Source organism: Chelonia mydas, chromosome 9 (assembly GCF_015237465.2).
Source record: "Chelonia mydas isolate rCheMyd1 chromosome 9, rCheMyd1.pri.v2, whole genome shotgun sequence".
Lineage (NCBI taxonomy): Eukaryota > Metazoa > Chordata > Testudines > Cheloniidae > Chelonia > Chelonia mydas.
The window spans coordinates 73,441,582-73,459,415 of NC_057855.1; the positions used below are offsets into that span (position 1 = coordinate 73,441,582).

Sequence of the window (17,834 nt, forward strand, 5' to 3'; positions counted from 1 at the left end):
GAGCTTGCCCCAACACTGCGGTGCAAGGACACCAGAATGAGAGCTACCCGATTGGTAGAAAAGTGTGTGACAATCGCTGTGTGGAAGCTGGCAACTCCAGACTTCTACTGGTTAGTTGCCAAGTCGACCATTGGGGCTGCGTTAATGCAAGCATGCAGGGCAATTAATCGCATCTTGTGATGAAAGACCGTGACTCTGGGAAACGTGCGTGAAATAGTGGACGACTTTGCAGAAATGGGTTTCCCTAACTGTGGAGGGGTGATAGGTGGCACACACATTCCAATTTTGGCACCAGACCACCTTGCGATGGAGTACATCAATAGAAAAGGATACTTCTCCATGGCGTGGCAGGTGTTTGTGGATCACCGTGGCCGTTTCATTGACATCAGCGTGGGATGGTCTGGGAAGGTGCATGACGCATGCATCTTCAGGAACACCCTACTGTATAGAAAGCTGCAAGTGGGGATTTTCTTTCCAGATCACAAGATTACAGTGGGGGATATTGAAATGGCCACAATGATCCTGGGAAACCTGGCATACCCCTTACAGCTGTGGCTCATGAAACTTTACATGGGAAACCTGGACGGCAGTAAGGAGCAGTTCAACAACAGGCTCGGTAGATGCCGCACGACAGTGGAATGTGCCTTTGGCAGATTAAAGGCACGCTGGCAATGCCTTTGTGGCAGGTTAGACCTCAGTGAGGATAATATTCCCCTGGTCATAGCCGTGTATTGTATGTTGCATAATCTTTGTGAAGCTAAGGGTGAAAGGTTTACTCAGGGGTGGAGCGTTGAGGCAGACTGCTTGGCTGCTGATTTAGAGCAGCCAGATACCAGGGCTATCAGAGGGGGGCAATTTGAATCAGGGAGGCTTTGAGGCAACACTCTGAAAATGAGAACCAGTAATGTTTATCTCTGTGATCGATGCTGCAATGTTACATTACATATAGTTTTCCTAGGGAGCAATGGTGACGTTTTGGGCCTTACATTCCAATAAGCAAATGATTAAACTGCCTGTGTATGTATTGATAGTGCCTGCTATCTCAATTTGTAAGACACAAATAAAGATGTTACCATTCAAAAACTTTGTTTTTATTGCACAAGAAACTCCCCCCCGTCCCCCAAATATGCTTGGTGGGAAAGGAGGTACCAGGGAAGAGCAGACTTTCAGAGCTGTGTGTAGGTCCAGCTATCATTTTGAAAGTTGTCCGAGGGGGTGGAGTGAAGGGGAAACCAAGAAGTCCCGGAAAGTGGAAAGCACAGTGCGGGCGGAGTTGGGGGGGGGCATGGAAAAGAGTTCTGAATGTGCTGCAGGGAAGGATGGGGACGCATTTGCTCAGTCTGCAGTATTATTACGGACTTCAGCATCTGCTTTTGCTCCCCCATGACTTTAATCATCCGCTCAGTAGCGTCCTTAACAAACTCCTGATTTTCTTTTCTGTTCTGCCTTTCGGCTTCCCTCCACTCCTTATGTTTCCTTTTCTGTGCACTGGAGAAGTGCAGTATCTCCCGGAACATGTCTTCTTTGCTGTGTCTTGGACACTTTATCTGGTGGAGACGTTCGGCTGGTGTGTGTGAGGGGTGTTCCTGAAAGCCACATCTGCCGAAGTAGAAAGAAAAATGCACAGAAGCATGATTGTTAAGTTCATGCACAACATTGAAACATTTCAGTAAAGTACACCTTTTGTAACATAACTATCACTTTCTCACTGACCTTTGGCAAGCACACATTTCTGCGAATACCCAAAGCATGGTGAGTGGTAGCTGGGGATGAGGGCGCTCTACATGGGGAAAAGAGTACTCTGCAAGGGTTGCGGTACAGCCCACTAGGGAAAAAATTCTAAAATTCTCCCACACTTTTCCACAGGCGGGGGTCATTGCAGCAGATATCTCACTGCTTAAGGGTAAGCAGGGAAGCAAAGGTACATCTACTACACTCTTGTGGCTTCCGCCCTGGTCCCTATGCTGCTCGCCTGTGTGCCGCTTTGTTACCTGCACAAGTGATTGCTGAACGGCACGAGGAAAATTTCCTACAATGGGGGAAGGAACAAAGCAGCTCTGCCAAGGAACCTTCAGCAGAGGATTTCCGAGTACCTCCAGGAAACTTTCCTGGAGATCTCTCTGGAGGATTCCCATGAGATCTGGGCATGCATCAACACGCTGTTCCACCATACTGATTAGCTACACAGGGGAATGTCCAGCACACAGAAACACAGCCAGCCATGTTCATTTCTATACCTGAAAGCACCTCCGCACTACGTAATCCACAGCCACTTACCAGGCATCTCCTCTCCTGCTTCTTGCTCCCCAGAGAGCAGCTGCTGAGACTAGCTAGACACCTCCATAGTGGTGAACAGTTCCTGGCTGCCTACCCCACTGGGAGTTCCATATCATCATCTAACTCCACCTCTTCATCAATGACTTCACCCTCCAGGTTAGGTCCTCTTTCCGCTGCCTCCAGGCCCACCGAAGTATCCACAGGGCTCTTGGCAGTGGAGCTGGGGTCACCAGCGAGGACAGTGTCCAGCTCCTTATAGAACTGGCAAGTCTTAGGTGCAGCACCGGAGTGATGGTTTGCCTCCCTCGCCTTATGGTACCTTTGTAAATACAATACACAGTTTAAAAGCAAGTGTGTTTAATGATTAATTTGCCCTGAAGACTTCGGATGCATTCGCAGCCAGTACAGCTACTGGAAAAGTCTGTTAACGTGTCTGGAGATGGAGCGGAAATCCTCCAGGGACAGCTCAATGAAGCTGTCCTGGAGGTACTCCCAAAGCCGTTGCAAAAGGTTTCTGGGGAGGGCAGCCTTATTGCGTCCTCCATGGTAGGACACTTTACCACGGCAGGCCAGTAGCACGTAGTCTGGAATCATTACATAAGAAAGCATGGCAGCGTGCGGTCCTGGTGTTTGCTGGCATTCAAGCAACATCCATTCTTTATCTCTCTGTGTTATCCTCAGGAGAGTGATTTCATTCATGGTCACCTGGTTGAAATAGGGGAATTTTATTAAGGGGACATCAGAGGTGGCTGTTCCTGCTGGGCTGTTTGCCTATGACGGAAAAGAAATCATCCCCACTGTTAGCCACACGGTGGGGGGAGGGATGAAGTGATCATCCCAGAGAATTGGGTATGTGTGGGGGGGTTAGTTGAGTTTGTGCTGCACGTTAACCCGAAAACATCAGCCCCTCCTTTTAAATGGCCAATGTGTCTTTTTCAGTTTTAATCTCCCTTTTTTTCCTCCCACAGCTGAAAATGTTTCAACGCTGAGACTAGCATCTCCGTCCCAGAGGCTAGCGCAGATAAGAAGGTGAAAAAAACACTTGCCATGGTATGGCGAGACAAGAGCAGCCGAGCAGAGTTGCAGCGGAAGCGGCCCTGCAAGACCACCAGGAGAGCAGAGTGGCAGCAGAAGCGGTTGTTCAGTGACGATGGTTTGCAGACCTACTGTACTGTCTGCTGCCAGGATACAACAGGAATTAACACATATTGCAAGAGATCATTCAAGGTGAAGTGGTCAATTAATCCTCCTGCAGTTATAGGACAAATAGAGGAGGTTAGTGGATTACAGATCATTGTAATGAGCCATAAATCCAGTATCTTTACTGAGTCGATGATTTTTAGTATTTAGCAAAATTGTGAATTTAGGCAGGTTTTTTGAAGGTTGTGTTCAGATTTCCTTTGGGAATGAGGCCTGAGAGGTGTGATATGGAGTGATTTTTTTGTGAAAAGTGTTTGCTCCTGGGTCACATGGTTTTTGTCTTTTATCATTTTTCTGTGTTCATTTGAAAATGCAGCCATTGTCCGGTTACATCCATGCTGTTGGGGAATTTAGTGCACTGGATGATGATGTCACATGTGGTGATAAACATGTATAGGACCCATGGATCTTGAAAGGTGTATTGTGAAGGGATATTGATCATCATAGCAGTGGAGATATGTCTGCAGGTTTTGCTTCTTTTGTTAGGATAGGCTTCAGTGCTGCTTTGTGTGTGTCCTGGTCTGTGGACAAGCTCATCATCAGAATAAGCTCCAGAGTTCAGGAGTTGTTTCAAGGCCAGAAAAGGAGGGGGTTCAGGAAAGATTTCTTTCAGGAGGTGGTCCCATCGGTTGTAATTGTTTAATGATACCCCTTTGGGGTTGCAGTGAGGGGTGGCAGGTGACAACAAGGGGCGTGCACTTGGAGGTTTGGTTTTTTTGCACCATATTAATACTCTCTCGGGGTACTTGGGTGACCCATTCCATGATGTGATCTACGTCTCTCGTGGTGTGTCCTTGTTTGCTGGAGGTGATTTTAAGTGTGTTAAGGACTTTCTCTTTGGAGCATATTCTGTGGTATCTGAGTGCCTGGCTGTAGATAAGATTTCTTGGTATTCCTGGGGTAGTTTTTGCACCAATAGAGACATATGTCCATGGCTAGGATGATAAACACCCTCACCTCCATAACACCATAGCTGACTCCCCAGTCCTCATCGTCAAAGGAAATCTGCACAACACTTTCAAAAGATGAGCCTGGGACCTTAAATCATAACGTTGTTAGATACTAAAAATCATAGACAGTAAAGACACTGGATTTATAGCTCATTAGAAAGGTCTGTAACCCACTTACCGTCCTTTGTTCTATCACTGCAGAAAGTGTTAACTGCCCACTCAACACATAGTACAAGAGACCGTTCAAAATGAACTCCCTATGTTTAACAATCTGGTCCATCTTGTATTTAGCCATGACATTCTAAACCAGTGGTTCTAAACCTATTTACTATTGTACGCCGCATATGCACCTCTCGGTGTAATGTGGGCCCCATCCACAGGGTATATATACTACCTGTATGGCCCTGAGGATGTCACATGGACCACAGCTATGTGCTGATTGGGCCGCAGGTTGAGAACCACTGCTCTAAGCTGTGGTCTACACTACAGAGTTACTATGCATCCGATGAAGTGAGCTGTAGCTCACGAAAGCTTATGCTCAAATAAATTTGTTAGTCTCTAAGGTGCCACAAGTACTCCTTTTCTTTTTGCGAATACAGACTAACATGGCTGCTACTCTGAAACCTATGGTATAACTACGTCGCTCAGTGCAGCTGTGCCTATGCAGTGTTTTAAGTGTAGACCTGCCCTCAGTACCTTCCCCCGACCTGAAGAAGAGCTCTGTGTAAGTTTGAAAGCTTGTCTCTCTCACCAACAGAAGTTGGGCCAGTAAATGATATTGCCTCACCCACCTTGTCTCTCTTAGCATGGGACCAACATGGCTACAGCAAGACTGCAAACAAAAAAGAGTATGTTCACTTACAAATATTTATCTTAAATAAAGTGCCTTAAAACATTAATGCTTAGCAATTCAGCAAATGTGCAGTCTGAGGCTGCTCACAGTCAAGCTGGAGGATGATTCAGTCCCCTGAACTCCAGTATCAGGAAGCCATAAATAAATCACGAAGCCACCTTTGTGCCCCGCCTCCCACCCCCATCTTCCTCAGCTGCATTAACTTAATCTCAACCACAGCTAGAGATCCTGTCCATACATAAAAAGAACAGGAGTACTTGTGGCACCTTAGAGACTAACAAATTTATTTGAGCATAAGCTTTCGTGAGCTTATGCTCAAATAAATTTGTTAGTCTCTAAGGTGCCACAAGTACTCCTTTTCTTTTTGTGGATACAAACTAACATGGCTGCTACTCTGAAACCTGTCCATACATAGTGTCTGAGGCCAAAGTTAATTAAAGAACAGTTATTTTCATGTTTTATTCTTTGCCTACTGAACCAACACAGTTACTATTTCTCATTTGCTTATTTCAATGTCCTGTTTTACATTAGTGAACAAAAACAAAGAGCTTTCTATAATCTCAAATGATTTTGTCTTTTTTTATGTTTGCTCTTGCACAACCATGTATTTTGGGCTAGTAAATGGAATGTCCTCCAAAATTGCAATGTGATCATCTAATACACAACTGCTTACCAATACTGTGCTGTCCATCTTTGTGTTTCCTGAGTTGGAGGTTAGTTATATCAGTCAGTGGAAGCTGAAGCTTGGGGGTTTTGATATGTTCCAACAGTTCTCATTAATTATGAAGCCCAGACAATTACAGTAATGCAGGTGCTCCAAGGCAAATACATCAGGCATGAGGCTTGCTGGGATGCATTTCTTGTTTGTTGTAATAGCTTTGGCTTTTGGACATTTATAGAAGGAGATTGATTATTCTTTCCCCCAGATTATACCAAATAGATTATTTTCTGTTTGTAAAACTCAAGATTCTGATCAGCTTCCTACCACTCATCTCTTTATGCTCTGAGCTACCAAGTACGGCTGTATTTTCACTATTATGTTAGAAAGACATGACTAGAGTATATAATTATGAGTGTGCCCTTTCCAAATACCAACTACTGTCCTTTTTCTGGTTCTGTTTATTTCAGTAATTGTTGAAGTTGTCCAAGGTGAGCTGAGACACCTTTACCAAGCATTCCCATAATGAATTTATGTATTACTACTGTGCCCTAAGAAATCTTTTTGGGTGATTAGTGGATTTGTGTGGGCTTTCTATCAAAAATTATTAGATGAAACCAATCACAAGGTCTGTACTGTATTCCTAAATCTTGGCAGCGTGGATCTTATCTTGGTCCAAATTAATTATTATAATTGAATGTACACAATTTACTCAAGCAGTGAGTAAAATTGTCTAGACCTGATGTCTACGAATTCTGCATTTGAACGATTACACATGATTGTCAATACCAATATTCAATATGCACTCAAGCAGTTGACAATCCATTCTATACATGCAAATGTCTGTTTGCATGTTCAAATGTGGTATATGCACTTAAAACTTTGGCCTCAAGTATAAATTACGTGGAAAACATGCAAAGCTCTTCTGTAGTGCAATGGAGTGCACTGTTAGTTGTTCAGATTTTCAGGTAAGATATTAAACTGAGTTCCTCTCCGTCCATCTCTGATAGCTGTCTAGGTGGAAGTTAAAGATCCCCTGGTGAACCATATAACAGAGGAGCCCCTGAAGTAAGGCCATGAATCCATATCCCCCTATATTTTTGAGATGTTTGAAAACCAAACTGAGAGTTAGATTAAAATTTTGCAAATCTCTCTGGTCTTTATATGGGGAGAAGCCAAAACTCAGCGTCTAAAACTTGTCCCAAACTTTAGGAAGCTAGACATTTGCATCTAAATATTGGATTGAATGCTTCACTAAGAAAACAAGGAATAAACCCCAAATCCTGGCTAACACTTCCTGTCTCAGTATAATATACTTTAATTGCTACTTCAGAGACATTATTAAAAGCTATTTCAGAGACATTATTGAATGCTGGAACATTGTGAGGCACTTCCTTACCACCTGCCCTTAGCTTGAGGAAGCCTTGTCTGTTCCTGCTGTGGGTCAGCTCCCCAACTCCATCAGCCTCAGGCAATACAAGTACTCCCTTCTAGCCCTCATAGGACTGCTGTTACTCTACAGGTTAGCAATAGGCACACTCCAAATCTTGAGCCCCCTAAGCATCTCCCTGGAATGTTTAACCCCTAGTTCAACTGCACACTCTGTTTTTACTAATCCACTGCTTCCAAAGAAGCAGTACACCTCAGATCACTGCTTTGATTAACTCACAGCACCCTGACTTGTTTATAGTGAAAAAAAATGTTTGTTTAACAAAGCATAGAGGTTCACGTAGTAGCAAGTAGAAGTATTGGAAACAAATGGTTATACAGAAAATCAAATTATAACATTCATTCGAGAGTCTTGACTTACGTAACAAGATACTCTCATGTCTAATAAAGTATTGCTCACCCAAAATGCTTGCAGTGCTTTACAGCCAGACGGGCTCTGATCTTTCTCTCATGAGACATGGATGCTGTCAGTTTGCCTCCTAGATGATGGATTCAGTGTGTCTCATTACTCTGCAAGATATACCAGATCAATTCTTTATCTTTGCTCATAAACAGGACACCCCCTGCTGTTTGTTTCTTCCTGTAGATTTCCCTTCTTGTAGATTTTGCAATCTGTCAATTCTCACTTGGCTCAGTATGCAAATAGGCATACAATACACAAATGGCCAAGCCAGGGATTAGGTGGTTACTTCTTCCCTGAAAGGAACATCTCCGAGGTACGTCACTTCTTGGTGACCTGCCTTAACACCAAGACCTTAAGAACATAATATTCAACATACATACATAACTCCTTAATATTATCTGTACATTTTGCAACTGATTATGATAATCAGTGGGAACTGGCTCCTGGTAGAGACTTCACGTGCCACCCTTTGGTAAACTGTTATGCAGATATCAAACCTTGGGGATCCCTGTAAAACCCTATACACCTATGTGCCCTCTGCCAGCTGTCACCAAGGGATCCCTGAGGCACAACTGCCTAACAGCTGTTCTGTTTGCCCAGAGTCACTCCCCAATACTTTTGCAAAATTATATGCAAAGGTCAAAATAACATATGCTTATGAGATTATTGAAAACTGAACCCTTGAATAAGAAACTGGATTTTAAAACCTTCTCGTAATGTTATTTTGACCTTTGCATGTACTTATCTTACAGATTTCAGAGGGCAAGGGTAAGTCTGAAAGGACAGTATAAGTCAGGTGGGATAAGAATGATTGATGAAGGGTTGTTTTACACTAGGCAAAAGATTGTGGGACAGGGGAATATTGGGACAAGGTTGTGTTCTTAGATCCACGTAGCTACTTGTTGTTGTTATTATTATTACTTAAGTAATATTTTATAATATCTGGGGGTTTTGTAATTAGAACATTTGGAAAATATTGTACTTGTCTGCATTACCCTCAACATGCTCAGAACACTTTCAGCTCTGCATTTAAGATCATGAGAATAATTACATCTTTATGCTTCAGGGCTTCAGCAGGTTACCTACAGGGGTCAGGAAGGATTTTTTTTCCCCGATGCACAATTGACTAGATGTGTTCTGGGATTTTTTTTTAAACCTTCCTCTGAAGCATCAGTGATTGGTCACAGCTAGAGATGTGACACCAGACCAGGTGGAACAGTTTGCTAAGGTGATACAGAGAATCTTCTTTCTAGATACATGGCTGGTGTGTCTTGCTTTAATACTCATACTGATTACTGGATTTGGGGTTGAGACGGAACGTGCTCCAGGACAAATTGGCAGGGACCCCCCCCCTTTTTTTTTTTGCCTTCCTTTGTAGCTTGGGGCATGGTTCACCTGCTGAGATCCTCTGAGTATGCCTCACCTAATCAATTCCCTGCCATTGCAGTTTGGGGCAGCTTGGTCTCTCCCGTTTTCTACTTGTGACACATAGTTTAGTCCCCTGAGGATTGAAATGCTTTAGTCTAAAGTCTTTGGGCTTAGTATAGGGGTATCCTGTATAGGAGGTCGTATTAGATGGTCTAGTGGTCCTTTCTGGCCTTAAACGCGACAAAAAGATCAAAGTTAGGCATTACATTGTTAACTGATATTATTTATTTTTAATTTCAAGGATGCTCAGTATCGTGGTATGGATGCATTTCACAATACTAAAGGGTTCCATAAAGATCTTTAATATAACTTCCTAAACTTCCACAGTAGCTGGTCCAGCTCCCTAGCAAACATTATAGATGGCAAATGGCAACTTGAACAATAAGTGCCCTGAGATTCCAAGACCCATAAAGTCATTTGAGGTGCAAAACTCTGAACAAGGTGATATGTTTAGCCTTTTACTGTAAATGTATCCAGGTTCAGCATCACGTTTTTTCAGAGAGGTCACGCTCTGGAGGCAAATGTATCCAATGTTGCCTGCTATGTGTTTCAAACTTGGAATAGACAGCTAAAACAATTCTTTCTGAGTACCCTTGTCATGGTGGCATTCTGGAAAAGAGCTGGTCTGTGAAGTAACTGGGACCCTTTTAAGGCTTACAGACAGTAGAAAGTTACTTGAATTTCATCCAGAAGTGAATTGGCAGGCAGTGTAGAATATACAGCAAAGAAGCAACATGATCCTTTTCATCTGTCCTACCTGAAAGGCAGACAGCTACATTCCACACTACCTGAAGCTTTTAAGTGCATCAAAGTTAGTCCCAGATAGAGTAAGTTGGAGTGGGCATCACTTTAAGATAACAAAGGCATTGATGATGGTGGCTAGGCCTCCATCTAGAAAGAATTGGCATACTATCTTAGCCAAACAGAGATGAAAAGGGAATTTTCTTGATACTTGGGCTATCTGAAACTTCAGAGAAAAGAGGCATCTAGCAGAAGCCCAGCACTACTAATTACTTTGAGAAAAAGGTGGGCAAGTGCCAACATTTGGAAAAGAGATGTAGTTTTTTGCCATTACTTTAAAATTCTCTCTTTCAGCACCATACCCTTACAAGCCAATGGGCTCAGTGACCTAATATATATCTTCCAAATCGCTACTGTATCTATTTATGTCAGAGACACAAGTCGGTAGAAACAGTACCTGAGCATCTCAACCTTTTATGTATTTATCCTCCTATGGGTAGGGCTATTATCCCCATTTTATATATGACAAACTGAGGCACCAAGGGGCTAAATGACTTGCCCAAGATTACACAGGAAGTCTGTGGCAGAACAGGTAACTGAACCCACACCCTAGACTAGTGCCATTAATCACTAGACAACCTTTACTCTTTCCAACTTCTCCTCACCTACCTGTGCTATAATAAATTGGCAAGTGTATGGTTTGGATGGAGTAGAAGAACAGATATTTCATCTCGTGTAATAAGTGAGACACATTCTGGGATTAGCTGAGGTGCCAAGGGCAATCACTACCACCTGCTAACATCAGGTGCAAGTCCTATCCATGCTCCAGCCTCTGGCTACTAGAAATTCAGGCATGCAGCTCTGAGATCCACAACCCCCCCTCTTTCTCTAAGCAGGTTAGCAATGCGTACATGCTACTTTATCTTCTGGACACCTGCAATGTACTGATCTGCAGCCTCTGTGGAAGCCGTCCATGCCTGTCCCCTGGTTTCACCTCTCTTCAGCACTCTCCTTAGCATAAGGCATTTAGATGTGCCTATAGTAAAACCAAACTGAAGATTATTTAACGGAGCTTGAGTTAGAGATTCAAATTAAGGCAAATATAATGGTTTTGAAACATAAGGTTGCAAGTAAAACAAAAATGTAAGACAATCTATAGCCTATACTTATAAACAAGTTACTTCTTAGTCTAATAGGGTATTTCTCACCCAACGATTAGTCCTTGCAGCACTTGCCCAGCCCAGAGAGCTGGGATCCCCCTTTCATGAGCTACCCCCATGACAGAGAATCTCCACCTGTAAAGGATCACAACTTGGCCCACTGCTTCTGCTCTGATACACTGGCATTGTCTTTTAGCTAAGGTGGGGGGCTCCTCTTCAGAGAGCTCTCCTGGGGTGTGTTTTTGTAAATGCTCAAGTCTCCACCTGGTCCAAACAGCAAGCAAAGGACATCCCTCCTTCTCAGTGCTGACTGGGTTAACTCTGGGACTCCTCTGCCTCAGGTGGTAAGTTTCACTTCCAGTTTTGGAAAATAATATCCTACATATTATGTAACTCTAAAACTGTTTCACGTACAAACATCTTGCAGTAAGTGTGACAACCAGCTAGTTCTTAGCTCTCAGCAGAGAACACACGGTATTAACCCCTTCAGTGTAATATCAAGAAAATGGTCAGACACAGATGTAACATACCTGCCAGACCACGTCTGTGTCACAATAAGGAATACAGTTAGTCACAGTGGGCTTATGTTCCCATGAAAGGCAGTACCAGGGATGTGAGTAAATAGTATAAACAGTCCTTTGGAGTAAGTCACTCAGCTCCTGTCTTAAGCAACCAAGCGCACTGTGTATATTTACATATGTATTTTTGTCCAAAACATCAAGCTGAAGTTCAAAACAAAAATCATGATATATAGCTGCTAGCTTCAAGGATGTCCCAAGGCTTTCGTGATAGGTAGCTTTTACTATTAATTCCCCTTCGCCTACCTTCTCTCCCTCACAGTTTATGCGTCTCGGTTTGCTTTTCTACACTGTAAAACAAACCCCAGGGACTGTCTATAGTGAAAGAAAAAAATTACCACAATTAATTTTAAAAATTCACTGATCCTTTTTTCTTCTTTACCTTCCCCCCCCTTTACACTTTTCTATTCCACTTATTGAATACAGACCTCTTAAGCTTCAGCTCCATCATGAACTTGTATACCTAGGCAAACTTCTACTACTGTAAACTACTTTTTTGTTTAATGTGGCCACAAGTGTGCATATTAACGTATTTTTATATATATATATTTTTTTCTGGTTGTTTGATACAAAGTATAGAAATAGCAGCTGTGAACCTATTCTCAGTCCAGAACAGAAAAGGACCTTTGACATGTTTCATTCTGTATTAAGGAAGAGTATTTTAATCCAAGAACATTGTATCATCTTCTTCTTCTTCAGGGAATTTAAGAGATATTGTATCATTCCAAAGCAGAAAGCCATGGTAATATTTATATAATAAGACACGTTTAAAAACCATTGTGGTTCCCCTGTCCTCAGGTAATAAGAGGGGCAATGTGTCAAAATTTGGAGTCTTGGCTCTCTGGCTCAGCACAAGGAATTCCCAAACAAAGTTTTCTGTGATGTCCTCAAGTGTAGAGGTTTTTATGGGGGTTGTTTTATTTATTTTTTTCATAGCAAGAGTTAAAAGCTCATTGGAGAAGGAAGGGGAATATATAAAGGGAAAGCAGCAGCAACATAAAAGATTAAGGATTATTATATACAAAATGTATAGACAATAAATAAGGTGACAAGCTTGTTATAAGTCTTAATTAAAGTTTGTACACCACTTTGAAATCCTCAAATGGAGAGCGCTGCAGAAGTGAATAATTATATTGTCCGCCTACTGGCTGTTTTCTCTAACTATATCCTCTTTCCATTCAGATAGCTGAATAACATATGCTTGTGTGCCATCCTGCCAACCAAGTTGAGATTTTCTAGGGCCAGTAGAATTTGGGAGTGATTATCAAATTGTCAGGAAAAGAAAAGGACCTTATTCTATCCAGAATACATGAAATTGGAGGGGGCATATATCTGAACTCCAGCCCTCCAAGCTGGGAATGAATTCTCATACTCCTAAATTATTCTCTTTACCAGGGTTTACTTTAAAGCTATATTTAAAGGGGTAAATGTTTCCTTAATAGAATTTTGGTAGCTGAAGAATATAGGAGCATCTTGGTGTCCTCTTCCTAGCTAGTACCTCCCTTTCTTCTGCAATCAGGTAGTTCCTTTGGCTAGCATAGGATCAAGATCCAGGTATAACACTTGACCACAGTTTGTGAAAATGACATGAATGTCGCTACACATTAAGGGAAGCAGAGGACGGGAAGAGGTGCTATTGTGCTTTTGCAAAAGATATTCAAATAAATATTTTAACTATTAAAGGAGGAGAGAATTAAATGTATATTGTCAAACACCTTATAAAGATTTTAAAATAACAGAAGATGTCCTTCTCAAAACAAAGACCAAACAAACAACTTTTGAATGAAATGACTTCAAACTTTGGACATAGATTGGTATGCCAAACGTGTAGTGAATTTCTACAACTCAGATCCAAACCTCTAGGAAGAATGGGGAATATTATTATGTTTTAATAGTTATACTGCAGTAGTACCGAGAGCCCCAATCAAATTGGGGCCCTTTTGTGTTTGACACTGTAACACCACATAGAAAGACATGATCCCTGCCTCTAAGCATTTGTAATCCAGACCCTCCACCTGCAAACACAGATGTCATTAATTTTAAGCACGAGAGGAATCCTTTTCTTCCAAAGGGAACATGTAAAATTAAGTACATGAATAATTGTTTGCAGGATCAGAATCTTTGGCTGCGAAGTCTACACTGAAGGCTTGTCTTCACTACAGAAGTAAATCGACCTAAGTTATGCTACTCCAGCTGCACGAATAACGTAGCTGGAGTTGATGTAGCTTATGTCAACTTACCCTGGTGTCTTCACTGCGCTGTGTCGACAGGAGATGCTCTCTGGTCGACTTCCCTTACTCTTCTTGGAAAGCTGGAGTACCAGGGTCGACCGGAGAGTGCTCTGCCATCATTTTAGTAGGTCTTCAGTAGACCCACTAAATCGATCCCTTCTGCATTGGTTGCCAGCCCAGAGCAGTACAGGCTCTGGACCTAAGAAAACAAGTGACATACAAAAAAAGGGGGGTGGGGTATAATATATAATAGTAATAATATATATAAGATATAATCATATACAATTATATACATTTGGGGCTTGATTCTCTGTCTGGTTTCAATGGAGAAGGAAGGCTTTCAGGGAGCCAGTCCAAGCTCTCTGATTCTCATCTGCAGATGCCATGAGGTTCTTCAGGTACCTTACGCCAGATGAGAATTAGCTATAGTGGAGCTTTTGCTTATCATCCCCCCTCTCATTTCCTCTCCTACTATGCCTACCCTGTTCCCTTACACGGGGGGATGGTTCTGGTGTAGGAGGCAGCAGAACCACCACCAGTTTTATCCCAGCAGAAATGCACCATGAAAAGGGGGAATTTCCCAATGGGAATCTTCAGGAACTTTAGGTTCTCTTTATGCTGTATAAGCGTATGTAGAACAAAATGATATTGAGGGGACTGGAGAATCTGGCTCTTGAAATTATAAATAAATAAAATAAAGTGAATGCTGCTATTCCTATCTGCTCCTCAACTAGGCTTTATTCATTGGCTAATTCCCTATAGGTGTTGCAGAAAAGATGTGTCTGGAGGAGCGATTTGAAGGAAGACATGATGGAACTCCTTACAGAAGCTTAATTTATAACACCAATGGGAGAGTTATTTTTGCTGAACAATTGAAAGAGATGTATTTTAATACCGCTAGAAAGATATTTTGTGCTCAAGCAAATGTACTGAACACTTTGGCATACATATGCCAAAAACCTGTGATTAGAAATAGTAAAATTATACTTTGAAAAACTTCAGGTAGCATGAAAATATAGTTGAAAAATCTCAAAATCACTGTTTAAATTTATGCAACTAAGATATTACATGGTTTGCCAGCAGATGGCATATTATCTTATTATATCACAGTAGGAAATATTCTCATTATCCTCACAAAAGAAAAACTAGTAGAAAATCATTTGAATTTTCCACACATAAAAATGCTTACATCACACATAGCCTTGTACTGCCTGTTATATAATTTTTGTGTGTGCGTTTTATAATCTCATTAAAATGAAATTTTGTCTCTCTCAAACAGGATTAAATTTATAAAAGTTATATTTAGGTATACTGTTGTTGAAAGCAGGCTCAGCAAAATGTGGTGGGTGGGACATGTGGCCCGACTCAGTGACAACAGATGGACCGCAGCTATATCTGAGTGGTATCCGCAAGAACAGAAATGGCCACGCGGTTGGCCTTCAAGGAGGTGGGTAGACTTCCTAACAAGGAGATATGAACAAGCATGGGGAAGGATGGCCAGAGCGAGAGAAGATTGGAAGACATGTTGTGATCGGCTCAGTCTCAACTGATGAAGCACCAATAGTCTACGCATTTAGGTATATTGTCAGTATTTTTTTGCATCTGTGTTTAACAGATTTAAAATTATTGATTTTGTGTAAAGGTCTCTGAAATGCTAAAGCACAGAATAATCTTACAGCAACTGAAAAACCTTCCAGCAGTTCACAATAAAGTAAAATCTACAAATCTCTCTCTCCTGTGGGAGAAAAGCTATATACTGGATAACAGTTCCCTCTGCTTACACAAGCAGAGAACTCCATTTAACCCTAAGAAAAGGGTATAGAGATGATTAATTATATCCTAGGTCCCAGTTTAGGCCATCTGAAATGTTGAGTACTGATGTATGGGTTATTACATCTTCTAGAAATATACATTAAAACAGCAAAATATTTTACTAGCTTAAAGGACTCAATCATACAGTAAAAAAAACAAACAAGAAAGACCATGTAGACTCTCCATTCCATATAAAAGAATTCTGTATGGGTTCATCCCTTTTAAAATTTTGCTAGATGTTGAAGGGTTCATTAAAAATTAGAGTTATTTTAGGAGCTATATAATAGTTGTTCATTTGAGACCCCACAGAAAAATCAATATGAACTCAGTCCTGCAGCCCTCGGAGGCAAAACTTCCATTAAATTAAATTAGTTTTGCCTGTGTAACAAGTACAGAATTGAACCCACTCTGAGATGCAGCTTTGTCCCTTTATGAGAAGATCCCTTATTCTGGATACATTGCAAGACAGTTTTTAAAATATATTTTACGATTTTTCAATGCGTGTTCCAATAAGGTATTTAATCTCTCTCAATTTAGACTATTACAGCTTGCACAAATCTGGAAATATTTTTCTTTATATGAATATTGTTTTAGACATCGTATCTGAGTACTTAAAAACATTTTCACTAACATGCACTAAAAATAAATTCTGAATGTGTATGATCTCTAAATTTGTAATAAGAACAAGGAGTACTTGTGGCACCTCAGAGACTAACAAATTTATTTGACCATAAATTGAAATGGGCTTTAGCCCACGAAAGCTTATGCTCAAATAAATTTGTTAGTCTCTAAGGTGCCACAAGTACTCCTCGTTCTTTTTGCTGATATAGACTAACATGGCTACCGCTCTGAAACCTAAATTTGTAATCTACATGCAAATCTGCCATTTTACACTATTGATGCACATTACTTGTATCCCTATTACACTGACCCTACATATAACACGTGCTTTCTTTGGCCACCATTACTGCAAAGTTTTATGCCCAAGTACTCCAATGAAAGTTATTGGTACTACTCATGTGCATAAAGTTAAGCCCCTGCATAAATCTCTTTAGGATCGGGGTCTTAGAATGTAAGCTCTTGAGGCTAGGAGCCTGTATCTGTCTGAATCTGCACAATGGGCCCCTAATCCCAACTGGGGCTTCTGGGTGCTGCTGCGATATAAGCAGCAAATAATAATTTTACATGACTGTCAATGATTCTAACTATTTTTCTCTAGCCCCAATCCTGCAAACAGATGAGTTGGTATGATGCCTCATGTTTATGTGTGGTCTCATTGACTGCAGTGTGTTCCTGTCATTTCAATGGGTCTTCAGGTGAAGGTGAGGGTCTGCATCAGTGTGGCTCTTTGCAGGTTCAGGGTTTATATGAATACACCACGGTAATACAGCCACCTCAGGGATGGTGAAACACCACCTTAACAGTAGAAACCTTGAGCGGTGGAGTGGCTGAAAATAGTGAGACAAAACACTTCACTTGTATGAGAAGTACCCTCAAGACTTTTGATGCCCACATAAAGCAGGCAGGGCTTTGACGTTGCGTCTCACCTGAAAGATACAAACAAAACATCATAGCAGACTTCTCTCTCACGAGTGGAGGAAGGGGTCAGTTGCCCCTGCTAGAAGGCAAAAGAGTCGTTAGGAAAGCCCAGCTATTTCAGACTCCAATGACTGAGCCAGCCCTCCCAGGAGAGCTTACTGCCCCACAGAAGAGTCCGCATGCCATGACTACCCTCAGCAAAAGGCGGCAGTGGGAGCCCCGGGACTGACAAGGGAGGAACAGCCACCACGGCCACCGTGCCAGGCTCCTCTCCCAAGCCAAGCGGGGCCGAGAACGCGGAAGGCAGCCAGTCCTGCCCATGGCCCAGGGGGCCGGGCCCCGCTAGGCTCTGCGCGTGAAACACTTCGATCCTCCCCACCCATGAGCAGCGCCGCGGCGGAAGCGGGGCGGCTCCCTGGCAGGGGAGGGGGGCGAGGGCAATGCCGGCCGGGCTCGCACTCGCGCGCGGCGAAGGCGGCAGCAGCACGCCGGCCAAACCGCCGCTGACGCGCTGTGATGAGCGCAGCTGAGCACAGGTTGCGCGGGAGCGCCCGT

At 42.3% G+C, this 17,834-nt stretch overlaps 1 long non-coding RNA gene across 3 annotated transcripts; it reads right to left on the reverse strand.

Annotated features, from left to right (window-relative positions):
* Nucleotides 1-1,071: 1,071 nt before the first annotated feature.
* Nucleotides 1,072-17,701, reverse strand: LOC114019420. 3 transcript variants are annotated; one of them, XR_006283682.1, is made up of 6 exons: nt 17,288-17,701; nt 13,938-14,127; nt 10,871-10,995; nt 7,788-7,897; nt 2,278-5,259; nt 1,072-1,599 (listed from the first exon to the last, which is right to left on the reverse strand). It is a non-coding gene; the product is annotated as an uncharacterized LOC114019420 (long non-coding RNA). The 3 variants fall into 3 exon arrangements; XR_006283683.1 differs by lacking the exon at nt 10,871-10,995 and having other exon boundaries at nt 2,278-2,982; XR_006283681.1 differs by lacking the exon at nt 10,871-10,995.
* Between the last annotated feature and the right edge of the window lie 133 nt (nt 17,702-17,834).